Here is a 9,755-nt window from a genome sequence, read left to right as displayed (position 1 = left end):
TCTTGAATATGCAATTCGGAGGAAACACATATGCACGTGTAGAATAATAAATAGTAAAATCTGATTCCTAGTCTTGCCCCTAGGACTAGTTCAAGTGTTATGTTATAATCATGTTTTCTTGGTCATAGGTATTTTGTTAAGAGTAGTGAGGATACCAAAACAACTTTGATAGTATGATGATAGAAGAATGATCATACTGAATTGATCCAACTTTATTGTTATTCTTTGAGATGTAATCTCACAAGTCTATTGATATAACAAGGAGAGGTAATGTATAGTTTAGTTCATCGGACCATGGGAGTATCATAGTCACTTCATACCAGACAATAAACTTTGGGGTTTCTCAAACATCTTCTATAACATGGTGATCATAACGACAACTTTTAGGTTCATCGAAAAGTGTGACAAGGGGCTAGATAGCTCAAGAGTGGGATTTGCTCCTCCGACGATGGAGGTATATTCTTAGGCTCGTTCTTATGCTCGATGGATCGTTCGTGAACGGTTCACGGAACTTCATCAATGATCTACATCAACTCTTCTTATGATGCAACTCTAAGTTGGTAACAATCCAATCTAAACATCCATTGCATCTTCATAGTGTTCCTGGATTGTGATGATAGGGCAATTTTTTAGTTTTCTACTATGTTTCCCAGCAGATAGTGGGGTGATGGTGTTCTCTCAGGGTTGGCGAGCGCGCGACTTGGCGAGCATGTTGGCGGAGATAGGTTGGCAACTGCATGATTTTGCGAACTAGTGGACGTTCAATTCCAGTGGGGTGAACTTGTCTGTCCTGCATGTCGTTCGATGTCCCCACCTTGGTCTTCAATCCTATACAAACACTTTGTTGTACCGCAAATGTTTGGAGCAAAAGTTTGACATGCTCAAAATGCTCCTGGCCTGAATGATCGTCTAGGAGTTTGATGTCGTTCACTGCCCCAAATCAACCATAAGGTTTATGGTGGGGTGTGAAACATTGCGGAATTGGTGGGTGCAACTCCATGTATTGCTGCATTGCTCGGGCCTGGGCGACAAGTTTGGTCGCATCTTCAGACAACACACTATGTTCTGCCTACTCTGGACTAACCTGATGGAGGCTACGGTTGGGCCTTATTTTCTAAGAGGCGGCCACGCTCTTGTTGCTGGTGCAAGTGCGGGTGCTACATCTTCTTATGACTGGCTTCTAGCTTTTTGGAGGCGTTGTTGGTATTCGGTATCGGTGTCATGCGTGTTGCCAGTGTGCCCTTGTCAAAAGCATCATCTTTAGAGTTTGCAATGTTATAAACCATGTACAAGGCAGTTGCCTGTGGCACCCCGGCTCAGAGCAACCGGTTTACCTTACATTGCCAGCCCAGAGATCTAGTCTTCTGGCAACACACAACAACTTGGTACGAAAAACAATCGCTTTATTGATGCTAGCAGAAACATAGGTTCGATATTACATCAGGTAGCGAGGCCCAGTGGCACACACGGTGCGGCTAAACAGTACATACATTATTTAATGAACATGAAGGGGGCCTTGATCACAACAACTACGCGGTAGAGGAACAACGACGATGCGGAACTCCATAGCACATGGACACCGATGTGGACACGGCCTATACATGGGAAGCACCCTGATCCAGTAAGACTTTCCTGAAATCTGGTATGACATGCCAGGTCAGTATATTGAATGTACTTGCAAGCTCACAACAAGTAAAAGCATAATGGCAAACAATAACATGATGATTAAGTAGGTTAAATGCAAGGCTATGCAGACTACTCATGACAACCAAATGGGTACCAAGTCCCTCGGACTCTCTTACCAAATGGGTTACCTCATAACAACCATCAACAATACGGTGATCACTCCCGGATCACAAACAAAACCAACTATTTGGTTCCCACAGCAACAACCATCTTCATGGTCTCAACCATCTCATCACATAACCAGTGCCAACCATATAACTTTAGTGTGCATGATTAACTTATTCATGTTGATCCATGGTGTGACTTACTTACGAGCTATGTCCATAACCGAGGATGTGGCTATCGATAGATTTAATATACACTCTGTAGAGGTTAGTACATTGTACCCACACCACGGAACACATGGCCTCCAACTCCCATTCGGGTGGACCAACGGCATTACGACAAAACCAACCCATTTCCATGACACTCTCTCGGCCACTCCGACATACTCCCCTCTGGGCTAAGTCATGGGTGGCCCCGATGCCAACCTGTGGCATCCAACGGCCACCGTCATGGTAAAAACATCAAAGGTCCCAAACAGGGACAAGGTACCAAAACAACAACGGGCACACAAGGTTATGTCTGCTTACCGGGCCAGGGTACCACACGCCCATAACCTTCCTTTGTTGGAGGCACCGACCAGAGGCATGACAACAGACCGAATAAGGGCCTTCCCATAAAGGCAAATGGGGTTGCATTGGGAAGCTCGATTCGGTGGCACCATGACTCGATCAACAATTATGTTCAAGTTGAATTATCATCAGGTTTAACTTGAAATAAAATAACTCGAGCCAAAGTATGCCATGAACATCCAACCATATGACATGCAACTATATTCACATATCACTGAGATGAAACGGATCAACCTCAAAGAATCATCATGCACTACTGATCATGTGAAGGTACTGGTTAAACTCCATCATTTTTAGTTATGACTTTAGCATGGTGGGAATATAAATATTAACCATCGTATGAAAATAATACCGAGCATTATCAACCATAGTCATATTATCAAAGTATCTCTACTGCACTAAACTAGTCCATGCACTCAAGTACCACAACAAGCTAAACACTTCTATAATAACAAATGCAATAACTTAAGCAATATTATATAAATGATTTAATGCATGAAATAAAGCATATTCAAGTTGTAAAATCATAGTTATTGAAATGACACTATGCGAATATTTGTCGTGGCTTGCCTTAGCATAGAGGAGGGTCACACTCCTCCTGGTTCTCCTCAAGGCAAGATTCTCCCTCTGAAAATAATTAAAACAACAAAAGAAAATATCAAAAACAACTCTGAAATTCACCAGAAATTCTAGACAGTAAGGAAAAATCTCAAATTTTGTGTGCTGCTAGAGAATTCCAATGCAAAATATTTCAAAAAGAATCAACTCATTTGGACATATGGTTTAGGAGTTAGAGCTGGTCAAAGTTGTTGTTAGAATGAATTTAAATTTGAATAAAAGAAAAACTGGGGGGTGACGTCAGAGACTTATTCAGAGAATACACCTCCACTCGTACCGCTTCGGGCGCAAGTGGAGAAGCTGACAGTGGGCCTTGCCTGTTGGGTTTTGAGGAGAGGAGAGAAACAGGGGACGACGGCGCTTCACCGGGGCTCTCTCCGGCGAGGAGGAGTCGGCCGGCGATTTGAGAGGGGGGGATGAGTAGAGGAGGCTCTGGTGCACCTGCCTATACCCGTAGCTCGGCGAGGGGTGGCTGGAGTAGCTCGGAAATGACATCTCCAACGGCGGCTGCAGACGGAATTCACCGGAGATGAGGAAGACAGCGAAGGTGGGCGATTCCAGGGGCTCCAACAGGGTCAGCTAGCACAAGTGGACCTCCAGGGAGTCGCCGGAGAAGAAGATGGAACTCCAGGGGCACTGGAGAGGTGGGGAGCAGCAGAGGGGATCGCCGGCGAGCTCGGGTCGTGGACGGCATCCAGAGGCCTGCCCGGCCGGGTTGCGGCTTATCTGCTATGTTGTGTTGGTTGTATGAGTGGGTTGAGATGCTCGGAGAGGCCAGGGGGAGCTCTATTTATAGGCAAAGGGGTGGGGGTCTCGGCTTCGCCGGAGGGCTCTGGAAGTGGCGCACGATGACGAGGAGCACCAGAGGGAGGTGGAGAAGAGGTTAGGGTTCACGCGGCCACTATGGAAGCTCGAGGACGAGCATAGGGCGTGAGTGAGGACGGGGACACAGGCATGGGTGCACCATGCGCGTGGCCGCGACATGTCCGTGCTCGCTGCAGTGGCTTCAGCATCGGCGATCTGCAGGGAGAGGTCAAGGGTGATGCATCGAAGCTGGTGGCGCGGTGCGGCAGTCGCAGGCGAGCTCTGCGACGGGCACTCACTGAACAGGGGCTCAGGCACAGCGCAGAGCGCAGAGCGCGCCGAATGCACGCCAGTGCCCATGTCCACACACGGTCACCACGCGAACTATGCCAACACGATGCCCAGGCGATGCCAGGCCTTGTCTAGTGTGTTATCCATGCAATGTTTGGTCTATGAGAAGAGATGGCACACTGCCAGGCCGACCGGATTGAACAAGAGCTTAGCAACAAGTTTCTGGACAGAAACTTGTGCACTGTGTTTGGAGGGGTTCTAGAAGGAGTTTAGGGCTAATCTCTTGGGGTTAAAGTTTTCTTAGGAAGGTAATGAAGCTCAAGAAAAATCAGCTTCATTGGATCAAGGAATAATACACTTACTTTGTAAAGTGCATTTTCAGGGTAGAATACAAATGATTTTCCCTAGCAAAATTTGGTCACATGACCATATGATATTTTTGCATAGGGTGATGAGGCACTGTATAAAGGATGTGTGAGAATTTTCTTAGATTTTTCTTAGAAAGAAACAAAGGAGTTGCTTTGGAAGGGAAGTGGAAATATTCCATTTTCAAGAGGAAAATGAATATTTTCTTTATAAGATAAATATTCCAAAGCATTTTGATGATGAATGGGAGATCAAGAGAGGTTGTGAGAGGTGATAGGGTCACTTGGGTGAAAATCAAAACAATGCCCAAGTGCAAGTCCAAATGAATTAACTTAAAAATCCAACTCAAAGAAAAGGCAGATGAAAAGTATGATGGCAAAAAGAAACCAGCAAAAACCAAGGTGTCACATTGACTCCCAAGGCCGGCAAGGTGTTGGTATCAATTCAGGGAAACTGCCATCGCTTTCCTCTTCCTTCGGCTCGTGCTCGTGGCAAAAGTCCATGGTGGCAATGTTGTGGGAGGCTGGTGGGCTTATGAAGATCAGCTCTGGCTCTTGCATCCAACAATGTGCTAGGTTGTAGAGATCGAGCTCATCACCCCTATCGGCAATATATCTAGATTATCGAAGAAGAGAAGCTGGACTGCCGCATAAGTGTCGATGGGATTAATCTGGCCACCGAGTTTGTGATTAAGTTCATTGCAACAAAGGTGAAGATATGGCTGTTGGCGAACGCGATAATTTCAAAAAAAATCTACGATCACGCAAGATCTATCTATGTGATGCAGAGCAAAGATAGGGGAGAGTCTGTCCACATACCCTCATAGACCGAAAGCGGAAGCGTTAGTTAACGCGGTTGATGTAGTCAAACATCTTCACGATCCAACCGATTCAAGTACCGAACGTACAGCACCTCCGCATTCAGCACACGTTTAGCTCGATGACGTACCTTGTACTCTTGATCCAGTTGAAGCCAAGGGAGAGTTTCCTTAGCGTGACGGCGTGGTGGTGGTGATGCTGAAGTTACCAGCGCAGGGCTTCGCCTAAGCACTACGACGATACGATCGAGGTGTGTAACTTTGGAGGGGCCACCGCACACGGCAAAAAGATCAACTTATGTGTTCTATGGTGCCCCCTGTCCCCGTATATAAATGTTCAAGGGGGAGGCCTGCTAGGACTACTAGTCGTAGTAGGATTCCACCAAGAGGGAGAGAGGGGGAAGGAAAGAGAGGGAGAGGGAGAAGGAAAAGGGAGAGTCGCCCCCCCCCCTTCCCTAGTCCAATTCTGACCCAAAGGGGGAGGGGGAAAGCAGCCTGCCCTAGCCGCCCCTTTCTCTCTCCACCAAGGCCCATGTGGCCCATTAGTTACCCCGGGGGGTTTCGGTAACCCTCCGGCACTCCAGTTTTATCCGAAACTTCTCCGGAACACTTCCGGTGTCCGAATATAGCCGTCCAATATATCCATATTTATGTCTTGACCATTTCGAAACTCCTCGTCATGTCCGTGATCTCATCCGGGACTCCGAACAAACTTCTGTTATCAAAACACATAACTCATAATACAAATAGTCATCGAACGTTAAGCGTGCAGAACCTACGGGTTCGAGAACTATGTAGACATGACCAAGACACATCTCCGGTCAATAACCGATAGAGGAACCTGGATGCTCATATTGGCTCCTACATATTCTACGAAGATCTTTATCGGTCAAACCGCATAACAACATATGTTGTTCCCTTTGTCATCGGTATGTTACTTGCCCGAGATTCGATCGTCGGTATCATCATACCTAGTTCAATCTCGTTACCGGCAAGTCTCTTTACTCGTTCTGTAATACTTCATCCCGTAACTAACTCATTAGTCACAATGCTTGCAAGGCTTATAGTGATGAGCATTACCGAGAGTGCCCAGAGATACATCTCCAAAACACGGAGTGACAAATCCTAATCTCGATCTATGCCAACCCAAGAAACATCTTCGGAGACACCTGTAGAGCACCTTTATAATCACCCATTTACGTTGTGACGTTTGATAGCACAAAAAGTGTTCTTCTGGTTTTTGGGAGTTGCATAATCTCATAGTCTGAGGAACTTGTATAAGTCATGAAGAAAGCAGTAGCAATGAAACTGTAATGATCATAATGCTAAGCTAACAGATGGGTCATGTCCATCACATCATTCTCCTACTGATGTGATCCCGTTCATCAAATGACAACACATGTCTATGGTTAGGAAACATAACCATCTTTGATTAACGAGCTAGTCAAGTAGAGGCATACTAGGGACAATATGTTTTGTCTATGTATTCACACATGTACTAAGTTTCCGGTTAATACAATTCTAGCATGAATAATAAACATTTATCATGAAATAAGGAAATAAATAATAACTTTATTATTGCCTCTAGGGCATATTTCCTTCAGCCTCCCACTTGCACTAGTGTCAATAATCTAGATTACATAGTATGATTCTAACACCCATGGAGCTTTGGTGTTGATCATGTTTTGCTCGTGGAAGAGGCTTAGTCAACAGGTCTGCAACATTCAGATCCGTATGTATCTTGAAAATCTCTATGTATCCCTCCGACACTTGATGACAGATGGAATTGAAGCGTCTCTTGATGTGCTTGATTCTCTTATGAAATCTGGATTCCTTTGCCAAGGAAATTGCACCAGTATTGTCACAAAAGATTTTCAATCGACCCGATGCACTAGGTATGACACCTAATCGGATATGAAATCCTTCATCCAGACTCCTTCATTTACTGCTTCCGAAGCAGCAATGTACTCCGCTTCACACGTAGATCCCGCCATGACGCTTTGCTTGGAACTACACCAACTGATAGCTCATCCATTCAATAAAAATACATATCTAGTTTCTGACTTAGAGTCATATGGATCAGTGTCAAAACTTGCATCGACGTAACCGTTTATGGTGAGCTCTTTTTCACCTCCATAAACGAGAATCATATCCTTAGTCCTTTTCAGGTATTTCAGGATGTTCTTGACCGCTGTCCAGTGCTCCACTCCGGGATTACTTTGGTACCTCCCTGTTATGCTTATAGCAAGGCACACATGTCTAGTGCACAACATTCCATACATGATAGAACCTATGGCTGAAGCATAGGGAATGACTTTCATTTTCTCTCTATCTTCTGCAGTGGTCGGGCATTGAGTCTGACTCAACTTCACACCTTGTAAGGCCGGCAAGAACCCTTTCTTTGACTGGTCCATTTTGAACTTCTTCAAAACTTTATCAAGGTATGTGCTTTGTGAAAGTCCAATTAAGCGTATTGATGTATCTCTATAGATCTTGATGCCCAATATGTAAGAAGCTTCACCAAGGTCTTTCATGGAAAAACTCTTATTCGGGTATCGCTTTATGCTATCCAGAAATTCTATACTATTTCCAATCAACAATATGTCATCCACATATAATATTAGAAATGCTACAGAGCTCCCACTCACTTTCTTGTGAATACAGGCTTCTCCAAAAGTCTGTATAAAACCATATGCTTTGATCACACTATCAAAGCGTTTATTCCAACTCCGAGAGGCTTGCACCAGTCCATAAATGGATGGATGGAGCTTCTCCTTCTCCGACCGACTCTACAACTTCACCAGGATGGAGAAGCCCAGCGACATCACCCCACGCTGGAGCCGCAGTACATGATGCGGCTCAAGAGCAAGTGTGCCAGCCTCAACGAAAACACCACCCTTGTGGACATGGACCCCGGCAGCTTTAAGACCTTCAACACCGACTACTTCAAGTTAGTGAGCAAGCGGAGGGGCCTATTCCACTCCGACGGCGCCCTCCTCACCGACCCTTTCACCTGTGCCTACGTCCAGCACCATGCTACCGGCGCCTTCAAGGACGAGTTCTTCGCCAACTTCGCCACCTCCATGATCAAGCTGGGCAACACCAACCCGCTCACCGGAATCCAAGGTGAGATCAAGAAGAAGTGCAGCATGGTCAACCATTAAACCACCGACGAAGTACAAGGCTGTTTTGATTTGTGACAATCTTTTTTCCTTGTAAATTATTGTAAGATTGTTATAGCTCCTTTCTCTCCCAAATCTTTTTCTTTCATTGATTTATTGTTTCATTACAACCATGTTAGTTCCTTGTACACACGACGAACACTTTGGTATTGCCACCTCCGACGTGTCGTCCATTGTCATCTGGAGATTATTCATGTCACTTTTACTAGTTTTGTCTTTGTTTTATTTTAGATTGTTACATAATGTTTTGTTGTGTTTTTTGTTTTACCTCAGAGAATATCATAATGTTTCACGTGTACAAGTAAAAAAGAAGAGTTATTGTCAGATTATCTTTATTTATTTATTTGGGGCAGGATGGATAGCAACCATCAAATTTTGTGGCATTGATTGCTGGCACTGACGTGCATTTGGTCTCTTCTTGTTAGAAAGTGTATCTTTATGTTTAGTTGTGTATCTGTGAAAACCAAGTGCACAAGCACGAAGAACGATAGATCCAAGGTACTCCCTCCATCTAGGTGTATAAGTCATCTAAGGTTGTGCATCGCAACCAAGGCGGAGGAAAAAACGAGATAACTTAGTGTTTATTTGCTAATTAATAGCATTACATACAATGGACTGACCACTGTATGTCATGTTTGGTAGTCTCGAGCAACTGAAAGCATACATGTCTTACATTTTTTATTGGTTGATTCTTTTATTTATGTCAAGAAATAAGAAATGATGTGGAAGTTAATGCACCGTGCCTTAAGAATTTTTTTCAGAATTTTTTGAATAATTTTACTATTTTTTTGATTTCACTGTTCATTAGGGTGCATTTGAGCTCATGTGTAGATACTTCGCGTCCGCTTTTCAAGGCGTTTATAGACCTAAGAATATGAGGCCTCCTTAATTTTTCCTCCTCCACAACACTACTAGGGAAAACCCTAGTAGTAGCGCTTGAAATATGCATAGCAGTAGCGCTCGGTCCAACGCTACTGCTACCGCGCTACAGCTAAGTTGTAGCAGTAGCGCTGGTATGGGCAGTGCTACTGGTAAGTATTCTTAGCAGTAGCACTTCCTACAGCAGCGCTACTGCTAACTATCTGTAGCGCTTGTTTATCTGAAGCGCTGCTGCTAAGCCAGCGGTACTCCTAGGTGATTTACAGCGCTACTGCTAATGTTGCTACTTTCACCCATCCCCACCCCTCTATGTATTTGTGCGGTATTTATACAGGCTCTATACAATAGTTTCATCAGATCATACTAAACATACACTATTCTCATCATATCATAGACATACAGTAGTCTCGCCATACCATCATCATCATCATTCAACAC

General features: G+C 44.5%; 1 pseudogene; it reads left to right on the top strand.

Moving 5' to 3' along the window:
• Positions 1–8,031: 8,031 nt before the first annotated feature.
• LOC119316732 lies at positions 8,032–8,551 on the top strand (annotated as a pseudogene).
• Positions 8,552–9,755: the final 1,204 nt, after the last annotated feature.

Source organism: Triticum dicoccoides, chromosome 1A, assembly GCF_002162155.2.
Source record: "Triticum dicoccoides isolate Atlit2015 ecotype Zavitan chromosome 1A, WEW_v2.0, whole genome shotgun sequence".
Classification (NCBI taxonomy): Eukaryota; Viridiplantae; Streptophyta; class Magnoliopsida; order Poales; family Poaceae; genus Triticum; species Triticum dicoccoides.
The sequence above is the reverse complement of the archived record's forward strand: the minus strand, read 5'-3'. Positions and strand labels throughout refer to the sequence as shown.